Source organism: Planococcus citri, chromosome 4, assembly GCF_950023065.1.
Source record: "Planococcus citri chromosome 4, ihPlaCitr1.1, whole genome shotgun sequence".
NCBI classification, from domain to species: Eukaryota; Metazoa; Arthropoda; class Insecta; order Hemiptera; family Pseudococcidae; genus Planococcus; species Planococcus citri.
In genome coordinates, this window is record NC_088680.1 from 34,250,223 (window position 1) to 34,275,641 (window position 25,419).

The 25,419-nt window shown below is 35.2% G+C and overlaps 1 protein-coding gene across 2 annotated transcripts in view; it reads left to right on the plus strand.

Annotated features, from left to right (window-relative positions):
- Treh (Trehalase) overlaps nucleotides 1-25,419 on the plus strand; it is a 63,685-nt gene that overhangs the window by 13,799 nt on the left and 24,467 nt on the right. The gene's annotated exons all lie outside the window — the stretch shown is intronic.

Here is a 25,419-nt window from a genome sequence, read left to right on the forward strand (position 1 = left end):
TATCAATTTCATGAAAAGATGAAAAAAAAATTGTTTTCAATCTTCGTTTAAAAATTGAAGTCAATAATTCTTCGAATAACATCCATGTGATTGAAGATAGGTAATAAGTGATGATGACCTTTTTTGTTGGAAATTCAAGTTTCCTGTAAGATGGTGGTATCATTTTTTTAAATTATTCGCCATGTCACCACTGACAGGTCGAAAAAACAATAAAGTGGCTGGAATTTGAAAATAATTCTGGCCACTTTTGATCAGGTACCTACCTACTATTTTCATCAGGAGTAAAAATAAAATAACGTAACATGGTAGCCATGTTTGTATAAAAAGTAGAACGAACTATATTAGTTCAAACGTGAACGAAGTACAATAATTCATTGAAGAAAGTGATTTCAATTCAACTGTAGATAATTTTCACCATTAGATCTTTTTGAAAAAGTTTCGAAATAGGTATCTACATAAAAGTCAGTGCATAAAGTCATTTTGTGTTGCTAACTGACGTCAATCTTTGAAAGGCAATATATGAAGATTTGAATTGAGAATTTCGTCCAAGGATGGGAAGATGTTTAAGTTGAGATTTGAAAAAATTAAGACTCCAAGACAGGTAGATCAAAAAAAAAAAAAAAAAATACAGTAATAGGTAAGAAGGTACTTCTCAAACTTGCTATGTAACCAGATGATTTGACTTTTTTTTTTTTTTTTTAATAAGTAAGTAAAGTAAAATCTTTAAAAATCCGAAATTTTAGATAAATGTGTCACATCGAAAAAAATCATTCAATGAAGTGTAAGATGATGAGAATTACTTCAAAATGGAATTTGATCACCTACCTATTCTACGAGTATCAGTCAAAACATGTCTCAAAGCACCTTATGAGGTACTTCAAAATATATTTTGCTGTTGAAATTATTTTTGATATTAGAGTACATAATATTAAATTTAAAAAAAATTATGGTTGTAAAATTAGGTACCTACCTACCTATTTAAAATAAATAAAATCAAAATTCAACTCAAAAATAATAATATTAAAAAAAAAACTGAGCGTACTTAGGTATTATTTTTTATTAGAATTTATTATTATTTAAAAATGCTATTTCTGAAACTCGAAAACTATTTGAAGGAAACACTAACCATAGTCTTTCTAGTCTAAGAATTGAGATGAAGTTATCCCAGAGTTCTGGTAGGCACTTTCATAGTATGGAGGGTCGAGGGTAGATTAATGTTAGATGTTTCAAAATTCAAAACAAAAAACACATGTACCTACTTAACCTATACCTAATGATCAATATAATTTTCCATGACTGATTAATGTACCACATATGGACACATATTACGTATTTTCCGAATGTTTTGAACCTGTTGAACGTGTGTTTTCGTGTCGAATACGAGTGTAGTAAGCACTACGAGTATAAGCAGTAAGCTCTGAGCAGTTGGTAGACAACTCTAGACACGTAATGGGTTCGTTGACTGATTCATGGGATTCTTATCAATCTTAGTACCTACACTTATGAATGAACTGAGGTTTTGTTCGATTTGTAGTAACTCGTACTTCTTATGGAGCCGGTGTATGCAGCTTTTATGGGAGGATTTACCGAACGTTATAAATTTTCTTAGAAGAAAATCGTTGTATTTTTGCATTTTTCCTTGTGGTCGATGATAACTAGGAAAATATTTTATTATTTTATACGGATTTTCTCAAAATTTGATGAGTTTAAATTTCAACTTTAATTTACTATTATTAATTCTCAAGTTTGATTTTGTTGCCAAGGTCTTGATTCAAATAATTAGGCAGGTAGGTACTCATTTTAAGTAGAGGTGGTTATGAATGTTGATAAATTGTGTGAATTTTTCACTTTTTTGTGGCTTGGCAAACATCTCGATTTTATTATCTATGGCATTTTTTTTTCAATGATCGAGAGTTTTTTACAGACCCCTTCTTGATCAAATCAGATTTTTTTTTTTTAAATAATATTTTCTTTGGAAGGTTCCATTGGCATTCTATGAACCTACGTTTTGTGAATTGAGAAAAATTTTCATCTCGATTTTGGCACTAAATGCAACTTTTTCGGAGGATAAAATTAACATTCTAACATACACGTGAATGATATTAGATTCAAACATCGTACGTACTAACGTAGTATCAATTTTATGTCATTTTTTTCTCTGAAATCTGAATGATTTTTTTGTTTAATTGGCATCGAGTATTTACTTAGATGTACATATATTCGGCGATTTGAATTTCAACCATTTGAGGTGGGCACTAATAATTTTGATAAATTGCGAACTTCTATACCTACTACATATATATTTAAAGTATCCAGATTCGAGTTACCCAATTATTCTATCACCCGAATGTCAATCATTCGTATGAAGAAATAAGAAAAATTATAATTAACGCTAAGATCGAGAAACTCGTGATAATTACTCTCTAGTCTCTAATCAATTCGTATTGACACGAATCGATTGAATACTAAGCAATAGGTAGTAGGTAGATAATACCTACAGCTAATACTTATAATGACCGAAACGCGATTTAAATCGATCAGCAGCGCCGATTTCGTTGATATTTATAGCAGCGAATTGTCTGCAGAAAATTAATCGATTAATCGAATCCACTACGGTTGGGCTATTTTATTTTGATCATCGTTAGTATTGCAGCTGGTAGGTAAAGTGCGAGTAAAAATGGTTTGTGCTGCTGGTAAAATTTCATGGAATTTATTTCCGTGTGAAGGAGGAATGATACTCGTAGTGAGGAGAGAGGGTCGTGTTTTCCTAGTAATTTTAGGTAATTTTCGATACCTATTTTATATTCCTCGTTTCGAATTTATCAACTTGTTTGTAATTTTTGTAATTTTATAGGGTATTTTCTTCGGCGAGATTAGCTTAATAAATAACCATGTTCTGCCATATAAGTGCAGGCAACACGGCAGGATGTAATTTTAGCAAAATTGTCTTTGTTTCGCGCAGTTACGATTACGATGGAAGAAAATTTCCGTATTTCATATTTTGAAGGAATGACGATACCACGATAGAATTGATCTATTCAGTGAAAATACGTACAATATTGAGCTTTATTACCTACCTACCTATTGAAAACAACTTCCAACATTTTTTTGGAGTATCCTTTTTTTGTAAACTGCAAAATTTACACCCATTTTTTCAAACAGAAAAAAATATATACATAAAAGGATTTTTAAACAACAGAAAATCAACTCAACAAATTACGTAATAAGTGTTTTAAAAATGATTTTTTTCACCCATTAACTACGTACTATGTACTTTTTTTGGGTAGAATTTTATCAGTTTTGGTTAAATATTGAAGTTTTTTTTCAGTTATATTATGAAAGTTCGCGTTGAAAAAAACACACGTGTTTGGTTACATTGCTTAAAATTGAGTGTAAATTTTCTAGCGTTTTAAACTTTAACAATTTAACATACAATATGAGCAAGTGGGTCGTAACTCACGTGTACGTATTTATTCATTCGCTTGGCTATGGGTAATTTCTCAATTTAATGTACCAACCTAATCTTGTCAGTATTCTTAAAAGAATGATTCAGAGATTATTTCTAGGTAATTTTCTGTATTTAAAATTTTTTTATTAACGATCTTGTTTAACCAGTAGCGAGCTTTTTGCAAGCAAGAGTGTTTTGTACAATAACGAGGTACCTCAACCTAGACCTACGTCAATAATTCACATGTGACGTTTTATGTACTATCGCAGCAGATAACCGACAACAAGCAATTCGTCAGAATGTAAGAATAAGTACTTGCAATTTTTTCATTGATAAAAGAATAATTGTTTACAAAAACATGAGAAATTTCTAAATATGTAGGTAGGTAGTCGTAATAAGGTAGAGTTTACTGAACGAAAATGTAGAAGTGTTTGAATTGTTTTAGAGTACGCAAAACAAATTTAATGAGGAGATAGGTATAGTTGTACAAGGTACCTATATGTCCTACAAGTTGTGACCAATTTCTGATTAATTGAATTTGCAGAATCTATTGTGAGATTCGTAAACGTTAAGTATAGGTACTTACTTAATCCTATTTTGAGAAAAAAATCCATCTAAATTTTTTTATTAAAAAATTATAATCTTCTATTTTGTAACGTCACAGTAAGTTTCAATAATTTAATGTACCTATGTAATTTCGCGATAGATTCCAAATTTAAGATAGGTATATGCGCAAGCATAGAAACAATTGAACTTCTGCGTCCCTTTTTTGGGCCTCTCTCCACAAAGATCTGTCCATCTCTCCCACCAAGAATTTGAGAACTGCGTATTTTTAAAGAATCTCAATATTTCAGTGATGAAAATTACGAACTTTGGTTGGGGATTGTGCGAAAACTATTGGACGGATTTTCGTGGGGTTTGGTTCATTTTACTCAGAAAACATTCAAAAGCGAGAGTATGTCGAGATATTTTTTATTTATGTCATTTTATGGCCGTCATTGGGAATTGAATGGAGGTACTATTGATGCTCAGATCACTGTTGGAAAAGCTAAATTAGAAAATATGGCTACATACCCTCGCTTTCAATGACAAAGTATTAGCATTGGTGAAAAAAATTGAAAGAATTTTGAAAATTCACGGAGAAATCTCTGCCCAAAGTTCTGATGGGAGCGAGTTGAGGGACATGAGAACGACTAAATTTGTTCACTCGATTACACGCAATCTTATGAATGAACAATGAAAATAACGAACAAATCGGCTTCATATTTCAAACGTTTTTGCAGAGGTATAGAATACCCTTAATTAACAGGAGGTATAGTGCAGTACATTTATACCACTTGAAAACCATTGACCTATTCCTTATCTGGACCGCTATACCAATCGGAAATCAAGTGAATATTTGATGCAAACCTCCCAAATTGAGCTTGTAAAGAATGCCTCTGCGCATTGCGCAAACTCTTGTCTCTTACCTTACCCCACTTACCACGCGTATGATCAGATGTGAATGCGTGGTAAGTGGGGTAAGGTAAGAGACAAGAGTTTGCTCAATGCGCAGAGGCATTATTTACAAGCTCGATTTGGGAGGTTTGCATCAAAATGTAGATAGGTACTAGTGGTCTGCGCCGGTCAGGCAAGCCCGCGGGCTTACTCCACCCGGCCCAAGTACTTGGGCAAAAAGCCCGACCCGACCCGAAAGCCCGAAACAAGCCCGACGCAATAATTTTTCAACACTTCCGATAAATTTTGTTGCAACGTTGGCGTGATGCGACGAGATGGTTTTCCCAACAATAGGCATTGTTGTGACGTGAACATGGTGCTACACTTCTTTATTTACAAGTACTCACAGCGCATGCGTTGAATACCAGTTATGTACTGAAACCCGAGCCCGAGAAAGCCCGACAAGCCCGGCCAGACCCGACCCGACTTTTTTCAGGCTTGGCCCGCGGGCTTTCGGACAGGCCCGTGCAGACCACTAGTAGGTACCATTTGGACTGTGCATGACAATAGTCGCCCCTAGCAGAAATAATGAAGAACTACAACAAGTGGTATAGGTGCTGAAATTTTAACATTGTCTCTTATGGAAGGAGCTATTTTTTGATACATTTTTCAATAAAATCTTCAAAAGTGCTCATTCTTGAGAGAAAATGATCTGAATTTTTCTTTTCCTTGTGAAATTACCTTTAAAATTATGTATTGTAACTGTAATTTAATGCGCTCTGAATGTTTCTTTGATCATAAATGTGATGAAAAAATGGTGATAAAATCCTAATAATATCACGAATGACAAGCAATAATTCACAATTTCACATCACATAACAAACAAAGCAAAGAAGTACATACTTATTCTAGTAGTAGATAAATTTCACAAGGAATTCAAAACTTCCACTCAAATTAGCTGAAACAACAATATTCTTCAGCATTTTAATAAAAATCAAACAAAATCTGTAATTTTACATAAGAACCAATGTTAATATTCAAGTGGTATACCACTTGCTTGTTCTTATCAGTGGAAGCACACTAGCGCGCCACACCTATGCACGGCCCGAATTGAAATAGCGGTCCAGATGAGGAGAATAAAAGGTCAATGTTGAAAGCTCATTTTTTTGTGTTGCACTGGTAGCCATGTTGTGAGAATGCCTGATCGCCATGTGGGAGGCATGGGTTTGATCCTTGGTCACGGTGGAAAATTTTTGTCGATTAGTAGATTCTATTTGGTATTTTAATGAATCAGAGCGGCTTAAAAAATCGCTTAAACGACCGCTTCCAGCATGCGCTTTTTCGCCGGCGAATTGCTGCCAAATTTCCGCTGGCTTTTTTAGAAATTTCTGTCGGCTTTTTTACCAGCGAATCCATTGTGAAGCGGGAAAATGATGATGGTCAAAATTCCAACAATTTTTAATTTCAATAAATGCATTAGGAAAACAATATAAAACAGATAGAAAGAAGAAATCAGCCATACCATTCTCATTGTGTCGAATTAGCATGAAAATTACAGGGTAGCCAAACATGAACTATGTACCTGTAGATTTGTTATGTGTGAGGTAATTTCACGTTCAAGTGGTCAAGTGGTCCATATTAGGGACCAAAAATTGACTTTTTAAATTTTGACTCTTTTCAAGAAAAAATTCATCTTGCATGTCTCAATCAAACATATCTCAACGTTGTTTCAGCAATTGAACAAATTTTTACGACATTGCAGCGCTTTTTGTTTTTGAAATTTTGAAGTACCTAGTCTTTTTCAGAAAACAATTTTTTTAACCCATCTAAAATTTCTCAAAAATTTTGAGGCTTTGGAATACAATACTAGATAGATGTAGATACATTTTAAGCTATCAACGAAGTTTTTAGCCCAATCACAGCGACCACAGCATTTAAAAACAGAAATGTGGTCCATATTAGGCTACCTCGTCCTTATGTATTATGAAGTTGAAAAATTACAACTTTCCATTCACAGTTGAGTTATTACCAGATTGGCGAAGGTAAACATTGGAGAACGAAAAGGCCCAAAAGGCGCATGTGGCACATCCTGTGTGGGAAAAAAATTACGCCTCATTTTCATCCCTAAATTTGGAATCAATCATAAAATTTCCAATCCTTAATTCTCTTCGATAAGATAGGTAGTATATATACTGTATGATACTTATGACTCTACAGTCTACAACTACCTACAAATTACTCTTATGTACAATAGCATTAAAATTAGAGGGAGATGAATTAAACGAGCAACAAGTGCGCTATTATATCAAACAAGAATCACGGCGGCGCAAGTGAACTTCGTATTAACCTGCCTTAAGGCTTTTTAAATTGTAATAATTTACTATGGGTAGGTAGAGGTACTGTTGTTGAAGAAAGGCGGAGACACGCGTGTGTCTATGAGCTGAGCAGTGAGCACCTTACACTATGTATGTACTTAGACTTACGTCGGTATCAACGAGATTTACGTTGCGACGATAACTCGTAGATTGTATTTTCACTCACTTCACCTAGGTACTATTTTTTGTACTTGGGTTATACAGACAGCTTAACTGGTCTATTCGCGCGTCCGTCGCGTCTTTTAAGTCGTTGATTAATTTTAATTGATTTTTAAAATTTTTCATTAACGTCGCACCACCTCGTACCATTTATGAGTCATTGTCATATTTATGTAGCTAAATACCTACTCCTACTGTGGGCTGACTTATATACACATACGTATAGTGTAAATGTTCCTATCATGTTGGAGTTGGAAATCTGGTTTTTACTGAATTGATACTCGCTTCATAATACGAGTACTCTACTATTCATTTAGGTATATAATTCGTTCATAATCCTGTAAACAAGTTTACATTTATACCTATTACAATGTAAATTACATCGCGCTACTGTACATTGAAGCTATAATTTTTTCATGCTCAGTTGATAAGTCTGTGCATTTATGTGCGTATGTACCTATATTTACTCTCAAAATGTAAGTATGGTATAGGTACGATACAATGTCATTTATTCGCGTATTACGATACCTAATACTTATGTAGAGTGGAGTAATGACCCGAGAGGGTTGAATGGGTTAACGTTAACGATGTAAGTGCCATAGCATACCAGTTGCTTTGCCATATATGTACCATTACCATACCGATATTTCGTGTTGTAGGAATTTATTAATCGTCTGGTATAGTAAAAATTTTACAAATTCCAACAAGGCGCCTACGACGACTCTAACACCTATAATTCTCTCCTTTCAGTTTTATTGGATCAATGAGTCGAATTACCGAAATTTTTATGCTGTATACGTATAGGTAGTTAACTCGGTCATACTCGTATGCTTATGAATGGTATTTTTGAGGGTGTGTGTGTGTGTGTACTTGATACTTGAAATGTGAAGGAAAGACAGAAAGAGATGGAATGATCAAATTTTTATTGCATTATGTTATAGGGGAGGAATAATGTCGCTGGGTACATCCACCTAATTTTCATAAACAAGGTGTGTTTTTATTTTTAATGTAGATTTTCATTCATTCTCAAAAGTCAAAAAATGCTCATTTTTACATAGGATACTTAATGTCAGGTTTTCGATGAATTTGCAAAATAGGTGATACAGAAAGCTTAGCTCAATTGTAAATTTTCTAGTTCGATGATTATTTCAAAATTTCTGCCATATGTACGTTTCGCATTTAACATGAGCCTCGCTGTATACTGTGGATAGGGAAACTAGTTTGTACTTGATCTTTTTCTTGTACCTACCGATGTGTTTGTATAATAATTCGCGATAACTTGGCACTATAAGTACATAGTAGTTGACTTGTAGTTATGTTCGTTTAAAATTCTCAAACGACAACCATCCGTTTTGTTGGATCAAACGAGGTGAGAAAAAATTCAGTGCACGCGTTTCGACGTTTTCGTTGCTGTAATTACTAAAATCGCATCCGTCCTTCGCTTGGAAGTTTTATCTAATATCTGGCATTCCTTCAAATCTGTAGGTCTATGTGTATAGGTAGAGGTACCCATTCTGCTACATGCATTTGCGAATAACTCCACATAGGTACCTACATTGAACAACGTACTATGTACTTATAGGTACCTATTCCTGTATGATTTCACAACGTTGCTAAAAGATGTATCCTTCTCTTATGTGGTATGAGGTATCGGTGTCCTTCTTCTGTGAGTAAGTAACGATTTTTAAGCAAGGATACGAGGATAGAAAACGTTTAATGCGTACCTACGTTCAGTCAGTGATAATAGATACCTGAATAAAACAACGTAACATTAAGAATGACGATGGTATTTCATTCTCTGTGTGTATTTTTTTGAGGCCCGAAATATGTTCGCGTGAAAGAAGGCCAATTACACCTCCCGCGGAATTGTTTTAGAGAACCTTGTTGGATGCTGAAAGCTGGACTCGTGTAATCAATTAATTTATTACAAATCACGACTCGATCACGCTTGGTGGTGAAATTCTGAGAATCACGTGATGAGTAGGTATAAGGGAGACGAAAGGGGCGAAATGAAAAGATAAATTTCACGAGTTATGTAAAAAAAAAAGCGAAAATTAAAATACGGTTCCACGTGAGTAGGTAGCCTACCTAAAGTAAAGTTGTCATCAACTGCATCATAGAAGAGAGGAATCGATTGAATACCATAAAGCAGTCGAGTTTATCTCTCTGGTTTTTAATTCTTTTGTTGACGAGAATGGAGACGACTTTGATTAAAAAATTTGGCATTTGAAGGTCGTTGTTTTATGAAGAATAATGATTCTTTGTTGAAATATTGTCAAAATGGGCTCACGCTCGAGGTTCTTGGAAAAAATTATTCATAACTAAGTACGGTATTTCGGTCTTTGAAAATTTCATGTGCATAATACGTTACGAAAAGCTTATTGCTTGCCAGATGTCAGTTGATTGATTTGGTTTATTTGACGAAAAAGTTCTGCGTGCGTTGATTGAGAATGTGAAAAAGCAGAAAAACTGTAACTGGTGAGGTACGGTCGCTGGATGTAGACTGCGGATCATTCACCTGCAATTTCAACGTGAAATTAATTTACGAGTAGAGCTGTTTTTATTATGTAGTGTGATGTAGAATGTTGATAGGGCCTTTAAATATGAGGAGAGAGGAAGGGATACACCATTCATCCGTGCCTTCTCGATTTTAATCCAGTTACCATATCTCCTTGGCTCAAAATTTCGTCAGTGACATGAACAAAATTTAAGTATTGACGATCAGTGAAAATTGAATGATTTTTCTCCAAGTGAGGATACAATATTCTGAATCAACGAAGAAAAGGAATCTTTCAAAATGAGCAAAGTATCATTTTTTTTTTCTCTTCAAAAAACCTCATCTCTGGACCGTTAAATAGCTAGTAATGCAGAAAATCCATGTCATGGATATGCAGGCAGCCGGGCACATACGTATGCATTTTAATACGCGTATTTAATCATTAAACGTAATTTTCACACCTGCCTTGCCCCGTCATCTTCTCTCTGTTTCGGTGCTCGGGCGTACTCTACACTTGCGGCCGGCGTGGCGTGTAATCGATATGTCGAGCTGAGAATTGCGGTAGTTTCAAAGTCCTTGGAATTCCGCTCATTTCCTCCGTGACCATTGCTCACCCAGATGAGGTTATACCAACCTGTGTACTATCTCTCGTATTATATGTACATATTAACTATACTATCCAACTAGGTACTGATATCGTGTCAATGTGTCTGTATAATTCACGTACTAATGTGCCGGTGCAGTGCAGCACCAATGTATTTGCATGCCTATAAGCCAGTATATCTATGGGGTCCCGACTACTGACTTGAGATCGTATCGATGTCTCTGTGATAATTTGTAGTTTGTAGTTTGATAATGTAATCGAAAGAAGGAGGAATTCTTCAAGTGCGAATGAAAAAAACTCTATCTAGAGTCTTATCAATCACGTATAGTTCGTGAGTACAACAATATACCTAGACCCAATACCCACGACCGTTTCAGAGGATTATACATTCAACGTGCTTATATACTGAGAATTCAGTTTTGTTTCTTTCTATCAAATAGGTAGGTATTGATTCTTTCGCGAAAAATCACGAAATCTGAACCTGATTGAGTGAATGCCATTTCTCCGCGCAGAGATCACGTCAGATTGAGAAGATGACAGCAACTGCAAGCAAATCGGCATAGCTTAATTTAATGCGTTAGGAACGAATGCAAAGTGCTTTAAAATTTGGTTTTGAATTTCCCACCTACCACATCCCTTTATCTATGGGTTTTCAAATTTTTCATTATTGGTATCGTGTCTCGATATCCTCCAGCACCTTTGAAACTAGAATACCTAGTTATATTGGTATTCAATAAAGTATATATCGCACAACTTTTCTAGGTATAATGGTAAGTATACCCATATATTTTTTTCAAAATTTCTCCACTTTCCCTTACCTCTCTTACCCAAAATTCTTGAAGCAATCAAGAACAAAACTTCAAAACAGATCCTTCCCTCAAATTTGAAAACCTTTTCTGGAATACTTAAACATTCCATCAATTCATTGAGAATTTGAACATCTTGTTCTGGCTCTCTAGCTTTCAGTGAAGACTTGAAGAGTGGAATTTTCAAAATGTTTGATATACTTACCTATTCATGGTACCTATTACCTACCTACATTAGCTATACCTGTATACATAACATGTTATATTAAATCATTCAATTAGTCATGAGGCTTTCAATGTTTAAGACGCCTAACCAGCACCATTGTACATACTTAACAGTTGAATTGCCTCATGGGTTGATGTGTACATTAAATTTATGAAGTCGTTTTTCATACTTTGATACAAATTCTTTAACAACTTCATCTAACCATTTTATTTCAAAATCCTCCCCATTGGTTGAAGATCTGCCGATGATAAGTGACAAAAAAACGCGTCCAGAATTGCAACACTTTCTGCCAATACTTTTCTGCTCATTAATCAGCGCGCGTCTTTTTTTACGTGATAAATTCTGCCAATGTGCAATATACATGAACACTTTTTTGGCTCTGCCGGGGATCAAACCCAGGCCTCTGAGTCGGAGAGCGACACAGGCTTGTCGGACCAGACCAAAAAACCAGATCAACGACTGCGACCGGACCCAAAAATGCACACAAGACTGAGTGGACCAGACTGGACCTTGGACCTCTAAAAAAATGTATGTAAATATTAACCAAACAGATGACCCTTTTCAGAAAAAATAACGGGGACAGACCGAGACCGAGACCAAGACCCAAGACCTTTCTAAGAAATCGGACCAATGACCGCGGTTTGGACCTCAGTTATGTCCAATTTATCAAATTTATAATGCCATTTTAGATGCCTATTTCAAATAAATTTCCATTGTGATTTAATTTCTTTCGAAGTTTCAATGTTTTGAAAGTAAAAATCCCATTTTTCAACTCATCTCATGTATTAGGAAGCTTTTTTATTTATGAAAAATGAAGACCATTTTTTGGACCTGGGCTGACCCATGACCACGATTAAAATTTCTGGTCAGGACTGGACTGGACCGACCTACAAAGACAAAAAATGCAGAACTAAATGACCGGACCAGACCGTTTGAAAGCTCTAAACAAGGACCTTGATTTTGGAGAAACCACAAAACCTGAGTGGTCCTACACCAGGCCATATGATGGAATGAATGCAAATATTTCTATACTATGTTAAAACATTTGTATAAAATACCACATTTATGTGTGTTATTTAGCAAATAGGCAAAAGAATACGCCAAAAAACAAAAAACTGGTTAGTACTTGATGTATTTTGTAGTTGGTTTCTTCTAGCATGAAGAAACATGCCACGTAATTTGAAAGCGTTGTGGCTTTATGCGAGAAAAATACGCTACAAAATATTCACATAGCGTATTTTTTGGCAGATTTTTTTTTGGTGCACCAATCCACCTTCTGAACAGCGCTTTTTCATGCGTGTATTCAGAATACGTCCATAAACCAGCTGGTTTTGGCGTCTTTCTCAACGTATGGGCAGATTTCCCCCCAATGGGGTATGTACATAGGTAGTGCACATGCAGTTAGGATGATTTTACAATTTGATGCTTTACCTGTACAACTTGCACCTATATGTCCACACAGGTTTAATAATTATTTGATAAATTAGCCTTTTACTCTCTCAATCTTCATTTTTGAATGATGTCCAATCAACAAGTACATTTGGCGGAGTTTCAGGTTGATTTGTTGGTCAATATGGTCCCTCCAGCCCCAGGTAAGACTAGAGTCAGGATGAATACCCAGGTACCCAGGTATTTAGCATGGCCAGCAGTTGGAATATCATTCTGTTTAATGTAGACTGCAACTGTGTATTGAACATCTGCACCTTTTCTCTTAGCAAATGTAACATTGCTCCAGGGCTTCAAACCTGTACCCATACCCAAATACCCGAACAAAAATCCATCAATTTCTGTACCTGTACCCATACCTAAAAAAAATGATGATAAAGAGTACCCATATCCAATATCCATACCCATACCCAATTCTCCAAGAAGACAATCTGCACTATAGACACTGGACCTATGGGGAGACATCAAACTATATAGCAGCCATATTGGCTAAATTGCATGTGTCATGCTAAATTCATCCACTTTTTCAGCAGTATTGTCATCTCTAATTCCAATTTTGAAAAGTATTCTGACGACATAACAATATTATGTGGATGAACTTTTGAGGGGTCCATTAGTGCTAGGTATGCTTCTCTGGAAACCATGCTTCCAAACCAGCAATGGCTGTCTCCAAATGCCCCAAGACCCTAGAATGCTAACATGAGCAAATCCAAAATCAAAACAATGTTCATCTGCTTTTTCAACAGTCTTTGCATGGGTTCATAGATTTGAACTGGGCTGATTGTTAATTAAGCCTCCTACCACAACTGCCACAAGGTACTATCAGGTTGGCAATAGAGGAGTTTTTGATGCAGTTGCATTTTTCAATATGACTGCAAATAGGTACTTACATTTGACTGCCAAAACAAATAGAACTACTGATTTATCTTTCAGGAGAGTCCATTGCTTATAAAGAATCTACTTATTTGAAACATTAATTTAATTTTTTGGTAGTCACAGTGGAAAAATGTGACTGAAGATATGACCAAAGAAATTACGATCACATTTTCAACAGATTTTGTCAATCGAGTTGAAAGACGTCTAAAAGTGTCATCAGATTGTATCTAGACATGCAGACATCGTGAAAACTTGGATTCTTCACCATGACAATCCGCCCTGCCGTAGCCTACCTGCTGGCTTCAGTGTTTCTCAATTTTCGACCTCTAAAGAAATTTCAGTGTTAACACAGCCCCCATTCACTGTGAGTGATTCTATTGCCTTAATTGATATTTGTGTTCTTTCTCTTATATGTACGAAATGAACCAACCATTGTATACACGTTATGTTCCTCATGCCACTGGTCTATTTATAGACCGCATTAGACGTGGTCCATGTGCATGACAATACACTAATACATCACGTGCAATGATGAATAACCCGAGGGAGAAAAAAATAAGCGCCACCCCAGCATCATCACCCATTCGCCATTGCGGAAAATTTTGAGAATTTCTCGGTTCACGGTTTACATAATCGCGATAACTACACGCGGCAGGACAAAAATGAAAAAAAAAAGACATCGTCGATAATTTTCCAACATGTTGGAGAAGGTCAAAAATTTGTACTGCTTATCCGTAATTCGAGATGTGCCGGAGTAATTCTCTCACGTACATGGCGTGAAACAAAATATACCTATGTGTATTTATTATATTGAAAGAAACAAAAAGGTAAAGCTTGTGTTTTGATTGAGCGTGTCCGTGTGGTTCGGTTACTGTGTGGCTTTACTACCGTTGTTACTTGTTGGTGGCGGTGGACGCGAGGTGTGCGACGAATAATAATATCAAGGTCGTATTCCCATTCACAGTTCATAACCTGTTAAAATACACAGCTAGTATGTAATTGCTTTTAAAAATTTGTTTGCTTAAAGTTTATTGCTTTTGTACGCCGATTGTCAGAGAGTTGTCTTGTTAATCACTTGCCAGGATATTCCACATTGTACGAGAGAATACAATTCAGAGAATAGAAACAATCATACAATATAATATATAAATATGGATGTACTTGTACTTACCCGTATCTGCGTTTTGCATCTGCTTCTGCTAAAGTACACCTAATAATTCGCCAAGTGGATGACATCGCGAATTTTTAATATTATTTCTTCCACACACAGAAGATGTACAAAGTACATGTTTGTGCATCCGACCCATTCCACGAATTGGAGTTGCAAAGAATAGCTGAAAAAAGGACTTAAACGTGTGTCAGTATATACGATGGAATTTTTCGTCGAGTGTCCTTTAAATTTACTGCTCGATTATGACCTGGTTTAACCTTGACGATGTAATTGAAGTCGAAAGTGTGCATTTTTACGTAAGATTAACACGGCTATCTACAATTTTTTTTTCTCGCTTCAACAAGCACTATGAGAGGTAGATGGAAATTTTCAACACGTTTGTTGACCGTATTGAAAGCTCGAAGAAGATGATGCTGAGGAAGGAATGAGAATATCAGGCAAAAGTTTTCACTTTCATGATGCATTGACACGAAGATTTGAATTCAATTTTTTTTTTAAATGAGAGCAATTTAAATGTGCCTGAACGACAACGAGATGAGAAGTCACTCAAAATTGCACGAGAAGATTTTAAAAAATTGGGAAAGTCTGACAAAATATTTCAAAATCAGATAGGCATGTATCTATATCTACTCAAAATATTGTTCTTGTCACAATAGGGTTCTTGAGAGTCTGACGTAGGTAATATCAGGTCTTCCAACCCTCAAGATCATCGTAGGCAGCGCTCAAAGATTAGGACCTTAATGTTTTCATTAACATCATCCAATAATCAAACACCAAAAATAGGTCAGCCAAAGAAAATCTCGCGTAATTTTTGCTTATCCGGCGCCGTGATGCGATAAGGCAATGCATTGGGTAGGTAGCCTATAGGTACCTAGACCTACCTTGCTGTTGCTGTTAACTTTTCGCCAACACGTATGGAAGGCTAATCAACACTCTGTTAAATGCTTGCCGAGTGTTAAATTAGCGGTATTTGATATCTTACTTAAAATGATAAAATAATAATTTCAAGCTTAATCGAGGTTATCAAAACCGCATAATAAATTTATACTCTAAATGGTCTCTTCTTAATAAAAGAAGAAGAAAAAAACGCTTAAGAACAATAGACATCCTGATGACCTCAAACGTACCGTAGCCAAAAGAAAACAATACCCACATTCATTTGCAAAATATTTAATTCTTTCGAAGAGTCAGAGAGTTGTCGTTGATTAGACTGTAGTAATGGCATAGTTTGGCTTCGCCAATCATTATCTTATATATGCAGCAAATTGTACCATACGATGAAGAACACATCCCATCCCCGTTCCCGCGCTTAAAGGACTGCAACCACTATGTACGTGGTTGAGGAGACGAGGAGGAGAGTGGAATATTATGCACGCGTTCATTCATCTATGTAGGTACTATGGATGGATGACGAGAAGGTATTCTCGAATGTTGTATACGTAGGTATATTTAACAGTTACCGTACCCGCACTCGCATATTCATATTATACATACTACAATAATAATTATTAATCATACAAACACGATGATGAAATCTATCATTTAATCGTTTAATTGTTCTAACACCGCGGTCTAGCTGTCTTATCATGGCAGAGACGATGTCACTTCGCACTCATAACTACTAACTACCACATCTCCTCACTGTACAATACTCGACTAAGTAATTAAAATCATTACGTAATGTACTTAATTAAACGTACACAAACGTACTCAGATTGATGAGTTGGAGAGAGATAGAAACGTGGAGACACCGTTGGTTGTTGTGAATCAAGTAAATTAGGTTAGGTAGGTACTTGTAAGGTCTTCTTCTTTTCGTTTGCGAATTTTAACATAGATCCGTATCCTGTTAGCGAAGATCCGAGTGTATTTTCCTATTATTGTCACTTCCCATGAGCGTGTACCGTGTACCTACTCGTGTCGTCGTTGCAGCTATTTTTTCTTTTTTTCAATGATCTGAAAGATGATTAATTTTTTACGTGATTTATTTTCAACTGCTTATCACAGAAATTTTCTGTGGAAGTTCTTGCTCTAAGTTTTATACTATTACCTATAATACCTGTATATTTATGTATAACTTGTACAAAGCCAAAAGGCATAAACGTAGATACCGAATAAAAAATTGAAATTGGGTAAATTTTCAAGTCTTGGAAAAATCATTCAGATTTTCGCAAAAAATGCTATAGGATTTTTTCCGAATTTTCAAATTGACTTCAAGTTCTTAGAAGTCGAGACACAAGATCGGAAGGTCTCTTTTAATGTTGCTTAAAAAGTCAAAAATTGATCATTTTTTTTTGAAGCTAAGAGTATGACATATCTAATAATCATTAATATTAACCTCATTGCAATTTTTTCCAAGTTTTTGAAAGCTAAGACAACCGTTTTTCAAATTTCTTAAATGTTAAGTGTAGTTAATGCAAAAGCAGGTACTCCAAATATTGGAAACTGATCGATTTTTGAGTGTCGTTGATTGGAATTTTTTCTCAAGTTTTCACCAGTTTCCAAAACTCATCATAACACGGATTAGCGTCGAAAAAGTTCTGGACAGACTCCCCGCTCAAATAACATAATAAGGTAAAGTGGGGTAATTCTGATGGCAAAATTCAAAATTTTAGAAATTTATCACTTTTTGGGTTTCCTGTACATTTTGGGGCAAAAATGATAAAACAACTTTATTTCTATGTCCTTCAGCTACACTTTGACTACCTATATTGAAGAGTGATTTGTGCGGAGGCTTCATACATATAATTGAAAAAACATTTTGGAAGGTTGAGTTATCGGAATTACCCCAAAATTCTCCTGGGGTAATTCCGAGCCAGTTATGTTGAAATATATCATTTATTGTATACTTAGGTTTTTATTTCATGTAAATTGAATCATTAGAACAAAAATTAAAGTTTTTTTTACAAATATGCATTTTTGAGGTATAATTGTTGAAAAAACTAACTAGAGAAAAAAGCCCCCTTTTGATGTTTTTCTTTGATAATTTTGACCCCCCAAAAAAATACTACATCAAAACAGAGAAAAAAACATTGCAGGGAAATTGTGCTAGGGCTATTGGAATTACCCCATGGCATGAAAAATGATCGACATTGTTTAACAATTCAACACTACCAAAAAAAAATAATTATAAAAGCAAAAACAAAAGAGGTACTGAAACTTCAACATGTATCCATCAAATTTCAGAGTCTAAACAGAATTTTTCAAGAAGTTTTGATCGATAAAAACGAATTTCAAAAATGCACTGTTTTTTGCGGCAAAGGTTTTGGGCATTCAGATTTTTAACACTGCACAGACTTGACAAAACGGAGCAGATGGACCATCTGATCATTAATGGGGGTAGGTTAGCACTAGAGTTTGACGAGTACCCGGATCCGCGATTCTTACCAGGGTCTGAAAATTATCCGGTTCCGACCCGGGTAGTGAAATTTTCGAAAAATGACGTCATTTTGAGTAGTTCAAATAAATTCCGCTAGGATCGCAATATAAAATTGAAATTTTTTCGTCAGCTTGATTTGGCAACGTCGCATTTTTCATTGTTTTCCACTACCTGGTTCCGTACCCGGGTAGCCGATTCCTTTCCGGGTTGAACCCGGAAAATCGGCAATCCGGGTACCCGTTGAACTCTACAGGGTGGCCAGAAATATCGGGTACCCCTAAGAAAGTTTTTCATTAAAAATATAGGTTGGCAACGTGAAATAGATGCATATGATTGGTGGAATGTTATCTCTCCAGTCAAACAACCAATCATGTGCTATCATTATTATCATTCACTGTGACCAACCAAAGTATTTTAGCAGAAAACTTTTGTAGGGGTACCCGATATTTCTGGCCACCCTGTAGTTAGCACTAAAACTACCTACTTTCTTCATCAGTTGTGCCAAAATGTGTTTTGCAACAAAGCTAGGGCTTGCTATTGGAATTACCCCACTTTACCTTATTGCTAAAACCTTTTTTGCTAAAATTGCTAAAGTTTCGCTTTTTGCCAACATTTTCTAAAAAAAAAAAAAAAAAAATAGGTAGGTAAATATTTGTAGGTACCTGGTACGTTGAGAATTTTTTATTTTTTTAAATTTTTGTTTCAAACCTATATTTAAAAGAGTATCGAATCATTTATTCAATTTTTTCAGACGGTTGTTTACGTTGATGTGCCTACCTATACTTATCAACAGTAGCGAGTGTTTTTTGGACACTATTATTTGCGACAGTTCAAGGCCTTCCATCAAATACCTATCCAAAAATAAATATCACACCTTTAAACAGTTGTCAGCGAACTATAATTCTAAAAATGTTTTTTTTTACCCCTCTTTAAAATTGTTACTAAACAGTTTTGATGAAAAATAACTAGCTCATTTTATATATGAAGCATAATTATTATGTTTCCAAAACGCGCTCCATTTTTAAAGATTCTGAGGTTGTAAGGCCATCTAGCATAAAGTTGCAGCCCAAAATGGCAGATTTTTTGATACAGTGGGTTCCGCTTAATGTGGGCGCGTTGGTCCAAGGCATGTTCAACTCTATTAAGCGAAAAACTCTAACTAATAATCGATGCGGAAAAAAACTGCAAAATTCCAAATTTAATTGAAGTTTTATCACTTTTCAATGTTTTTTAAAGGTGATTTCAATACTGTTTGTGTTTTTTAGTTACGGTTAATCTTTTAATACACTTTGAACACCTTTTTTTACGATTTTTATAAATTTTTACAAAAATTTCATCATCTCTTGCTAATTTTCATAAATTTCCACATTTTTTCACCCAATTTATGTTAAATTTTGCTGAAATTCATGCTTTTCTCCAACTTTTAAAGATTAGTCCACTCTATTAACCGAGTGCAATGCTCATTATCACTTTTATAAGCGATAAAACTAGCATGTAAAAAGATGCAAACACGTTCCGTTCCAACCCATTTCAACTCTATTAAGGGAATTCCTCTATTAACCGATAACACATTAAGCGGAACTCACTGTATGTTGTGCCCAAGGGTCTTGGCTACAACATATCAAAAAATCAGCCAATTTGGGCCATTTCTACGTTTCCAAATTGTGCTAAGTACCATGAATTTCTTATCAATATTTTTTTGGACTTGGTGCGTTTTGGAAACATATGCTTCATATGTATAGACCAGAGCGTGTAGAATTCAGTGATGTACTCACAAACTAATTTTGATGGAAATATCTTCCCTTTAAGATACCTTTTTGCTCGAAATGACGGTTTCTGCTAAATTTGGTAAAAATTCACCCTTTTTTTTAAAGCATATTTCTCGAAAAATCTAATTTTTGGCCAACCCCCTTCCCCAAAGTGACCCTTAGGAAAGCCCAACTGCAAATCTAACTTCATATTCGTGTTCAGCAAGTTCGATTCACGTGATAACGATACCCATATTGTCGATGTTCTTTCCCCAAAAAATTGGGGGAGGGGGCGCCTAGCTATGGCCTCAAAATTGGGGTTTAAAGAAGTTGGTTGGTTTTCTAGTGTTTTTAGAGGTCCGGATGCAAAATTTCAGAATTTTATCACTAGCAGAATAGGTTTTTTTCCTGTGGTGTCATGACACACAAAACACATTTTTGAGTGTTTTTTGAGTTTTTGAAGATGAGGCACCTGGAGAAGAAATTTGAAAAAAATACCAATTCATGTAGTACTCATGTAGATATATTTTTGAGAGAAAACAAAATTTGTGCAGAAGAATTAGGTTCGGAGATATGATGATGATGGCGGTTTCAAATTTTCTTTTGACAATATCTCCCCTCTGGAGGACCGAAAAATTTTGAAAAAATTCACGTTGATAGACTCATGTTTCCTCCATACGTTTTGGGTGAATTCAACATTTTTATTCAAAACTCGTTGAAGTATCCCCCCCCCCCGAAAAAAGCGTTTTTAGCCATTGTGGGGAAGGGGGTGGGGTGGGAGAAATTTTGTTTGGCTCTAACAATTTTTCAAAGACACCCAACAATGCTTCATCAAAATTTCAAAAATCTAAGGACATGGGCATTTTACCTATTTTACCCGGCAATACCCTTTTAGGTAGGCAGTAGGAACTATAAGTACCCTAGGTAGTAGGTACCTACTTGTCTGTAACGCATCAACCATAGACAGACAATAACAAGAATATTATACTCGTAGCTCTTGCTATGACATCATCCCTGGAAAACATAAGCAAAGAATGCAATTTGGATAGGATGTGAATCGGTCTTAAAAGATTCTCCAGGTATCCAAAAGAAAGTCAGATTTTTCAAGTTTCACTTTTATACTAATTAGGAAGTACGTAATACCTATTACACGATTTTTCGCAATTTTCAAGGCTGACTTATAAACGAAACAATCGAAAGAATTTATTTGAATCACAACTACTTACATATTATTATAAGAATGTTCAGAGACTGGCAAGAAGAGGCTATGAAGGCGCGTAGCACCGGAAAAATCACATGTTTTCCAATTGTTTGTTGTACAACTTACTCCTATGTATGTACTAATAAGTTGCATGAAAGCATGACGCAAATTATGCTGCTTTCCCTGCACTCCTGCTGTTATCCTCGCGTGTTTTCGCTATTTTTACGAGCACAAATAATTTTAAGATTTTTTGGGAAATTGTCGAAGCAAAATATACAGGTATACCTAACTTAACATATTCCTCGAAAAAATATACTTTCAGTGATTTTTAAATATGAAAAATTAGCGAAGCGTTTTTTTTTGCATGTACGAATTTTATGGGGGGGGGGGTTGTCAGTTCAAAGTCCATTCGCTCCTCAGTAGCGGCACACTTGAATAAGTTCAACCCCTGGTGGGATGAAAGAAATAATCAACATCAAACTGTACCAATTCCCTTCTACAAAATATGCGAATAAGTACATAGGTAGGTAACTTACGAGTTTTTCTCATTGATGTATGACATAAGCAGCCAACTGAGCCAACACAGGATTAAACATAGACGAGCAACAAGTTCCCTGACCATCGACACAACGTACGAGTAGGTTCACAGTCAGGGTCACATTCGCGCTCGTCCCTGTTAGAGAGGAATCCTTTACTCTGTGTAAAATTTAATAAGGTTATTGTTTTAAATAACGAGCAGGCGAACAACGTAGTTCGCGTTAATGATTGCTAACAATCGACATGATTTATCTACGCTATAATAAATTCTAATAAAAAACACGCGTAACTATTTTCCACATAGGACATACGATATACGTACACCATGCTACCAATATTGTCCATCAACGCTCGACTACCGTCGTATCCTATCACAGTCAAATTACGATACAGAGACAGACATTTTGGCAAATATAATATGTACCTATATTCCACAACGAGAATCTTTCTGAAGTACACTATACAGTATACATTTATAGGATAACTTATTATTATGCAATCTCATTCTCACCGTCGTCACCGCATCAGTCCACCATGACCGACTAGTATATTTTTCAATTCGATATAACCGCATCTATACGTAACGTAAGTAGATCACATAGGTCGTGAAAAATTTACAACATCGATCCAATAGCCTACACTTGTACGATTTTTTTCCTCGCAAATTTGCGATTCGCTCCAATAATCAAATTCATCTCGGTTCGTAGATTACGAACTCAGGCGTTCAGTATGAAGAAGATAAAAAAATCCGCATAAATTTTCCATCCAAAAGTAATAAAATTAAAATTTTTCGAGCGATTATGTTTCATTGAAAGCATCGCGTTCGATGCTAAATTAATTTAGCTGGTAAACCTTAAGAGCGAGCCGTAATAATTTACCAATCGCGTATATTTTACAAATAAAATAAACCATTGAATAATTTAATACGCACATATCTGGCGAAATTTTTTCATCTTTATCACCAAAACTACTACCTATCTAGATATACACGTTACTATGAAGTAATGCGCTGTATTCAACATATGAACAGACACTCACACGCACACACATTTAAAAACCATCTTACAGAATTTTTTTCTCGTGTATAATTTTTATTATCGTCGGGTATAACCGCGTTTAATTTTTATGGCGGATAAGATAATTCATTAACGCACCTTTAAGGCGCGTTTATAGCCGTGCCAAAGCCAACACCATCAAACCCGGGCATCAAATGTGCCGAACAAGAGACCATCGATATCAAAAATTAACGCAAATACTACTTATCAGTATAGCCAAACGAAAGTAAAATTCAAAATCCACGCTCAGTTGAGAATTGTGATCAATTGATCATCGTATTAAATCAATTATAACGAGAGCATGAAATATGAGTTGATCAATACTTACATTAAGCTATCCCCCCATTCTGTTGTGGACTCCGATTTAAGTCTCGATGAAGAGCGAAAGGAGGAGTCGACATTTGAAAATTTTTCTTCAATCATCATCAAAACTTCAACATTTGATTGAACTAGGGGAAAAAAATGAAAACTTTTGATCGTCACGAAAAGTTGATTTTTTGAGAAAAATTATGGGAACTTTAATAACATTCCTCTGGAAGAAGATTAAGTTTCCCAAATAAACTACACCTAAGCTATAGATACCTATTAAATTTTCTCCATGAGACTTTTTCTCTCGCAGTTTGTCGCCCAATTTTGAAACTCGTGGAAGCACTTGCTTTTTCTGCAGTTATCTACCAATATTTTTAAAAATGCAATCGAACATCTGAAAAAATACATTTTTGTTCTTGAAAAAAATCACTATCGATTTGCCAAAAATCTGCAATATTGTATGTATAGGTATTTCATTTTTCGAATAGGTACCTAACTACTAAATACGTACGATTTTCATTCGGCAAAATTCTTCGTAAAATCAAGTCAATTTTCAATTTTTCTGTAGCTTAGAAGTCATAATTTATTCGCAACGCAACGTCCAAAAATGTGTTAAATACTTATTTGTGCAAAGTGTTTAGTGGGTACAAATTTTTCTGAACGGAAATTTTTTCTTCACCACGTTCAAATGTTAACCACGAAGCACGTAATGTGTTAAAATAGTGTTATGTTGTTTTCGTCCATGTTACGTAATTTGAATTGCGAGTTGTGACAACGGTGATATGTACTCGTACATCTCAAAGTATGGAATTTATTCCACCTTTACACGATGATGTAGGACGTTGAGCGATGCAAATAACACGAATGAATCGGTGGCTTTAAGCTGTTCAAATTTGCGATGTGTGCGATTCTTAGTTCTTACCTACCCTACCCACATTCGAATGTACTTAAAGTCGTAGACTTATGTCAGGTGATGATATTTTCAAACTAAAAACGTCCACGTTGGTACACAATACACAGTCATACACGCATTGTAAATAGTCGACCGTGTGCCAAAAATTAATATGACGATAACGAAGTAAATTATTCGCCAGAGAAGATTAAAATTCCGTCCGATTCGCGTCTATACTTCGATGGTTTCATGTCCCCTTTGCCCCTCCCCGTTTGCTCAAAATTAACTCGAAGGTGATTAAAACATTTCTGAAATCGTTTTGTTCAGTTAGTTAGTATCAGCTACGTATTCATTTTATTGCGAGAGATGTTGATAAATTTTCATTTTCATGGGAAAAACGTACTTACCTACTTACGTAGAAAACTTTATTTTCAGCTACCTTTACTTTTTTAGTGACTACTTGGATAAAAAGATGTAAATTTAAAATTGTAGAAATCCAAAAGTGGCCACCCAAAAGTACCCAAAAAAGGCCATTTGAAAAATAAAGAACAAGATTTTCCTAAGTTGATCTAGAAAGCTAAAAGTTGGTTTGCACCCAATTTTTGACCCCTGAATTGATTAGAAATCATGGTTCTAACTATTTTGAGCAGTTCTGAAACCTCCGAAAATTTCCGCAAAATTTTACCTAATTGTAAAGAAGTTTAAAAGCTAAAATTTACTTTAAATCTACCTTATTTTCAACATGCTGAGTCGACTGGAGGTGGTTTTAATCAACTGTTTCAAGACATTTTGAAGCCACCAACGATGTTTTGGAAATCCAGATTTTCTTAAAGTTGAAGAAAAACTGAAAACTTCATTTTTGAAAGGGAAATGAATACTTTATAGAACAAACAAAGGGTATATAGGTACCTACGTTGTTTTGAAGAAAAAGTCTTTTGTAAAAAACTTTCTCAAAAAAATATTCTCTAAAAATAATTATTTTTTATGTAACAAAATTTATTTTTGATCACATGAAGTTCATTTTGACAGATTTTATGGCATTTTTGGGGGGAACTAAAATTTTTCCCAGTTCCTCCCAAAAAATGGTTGGAGGCTTCAAAGCAACGTAAAACCATTTCCAGTTGACTTGGCGTGTTGAAGTTAGGGTATACAAAGTAAGTAGAAGTATCTATCTAAATTGTGATCTGTCACGAGAAAACCAGGTTAGTGTCCAAAACGTAAATTTTACAGGACGGACATTTGAAGTTTTGAATCTA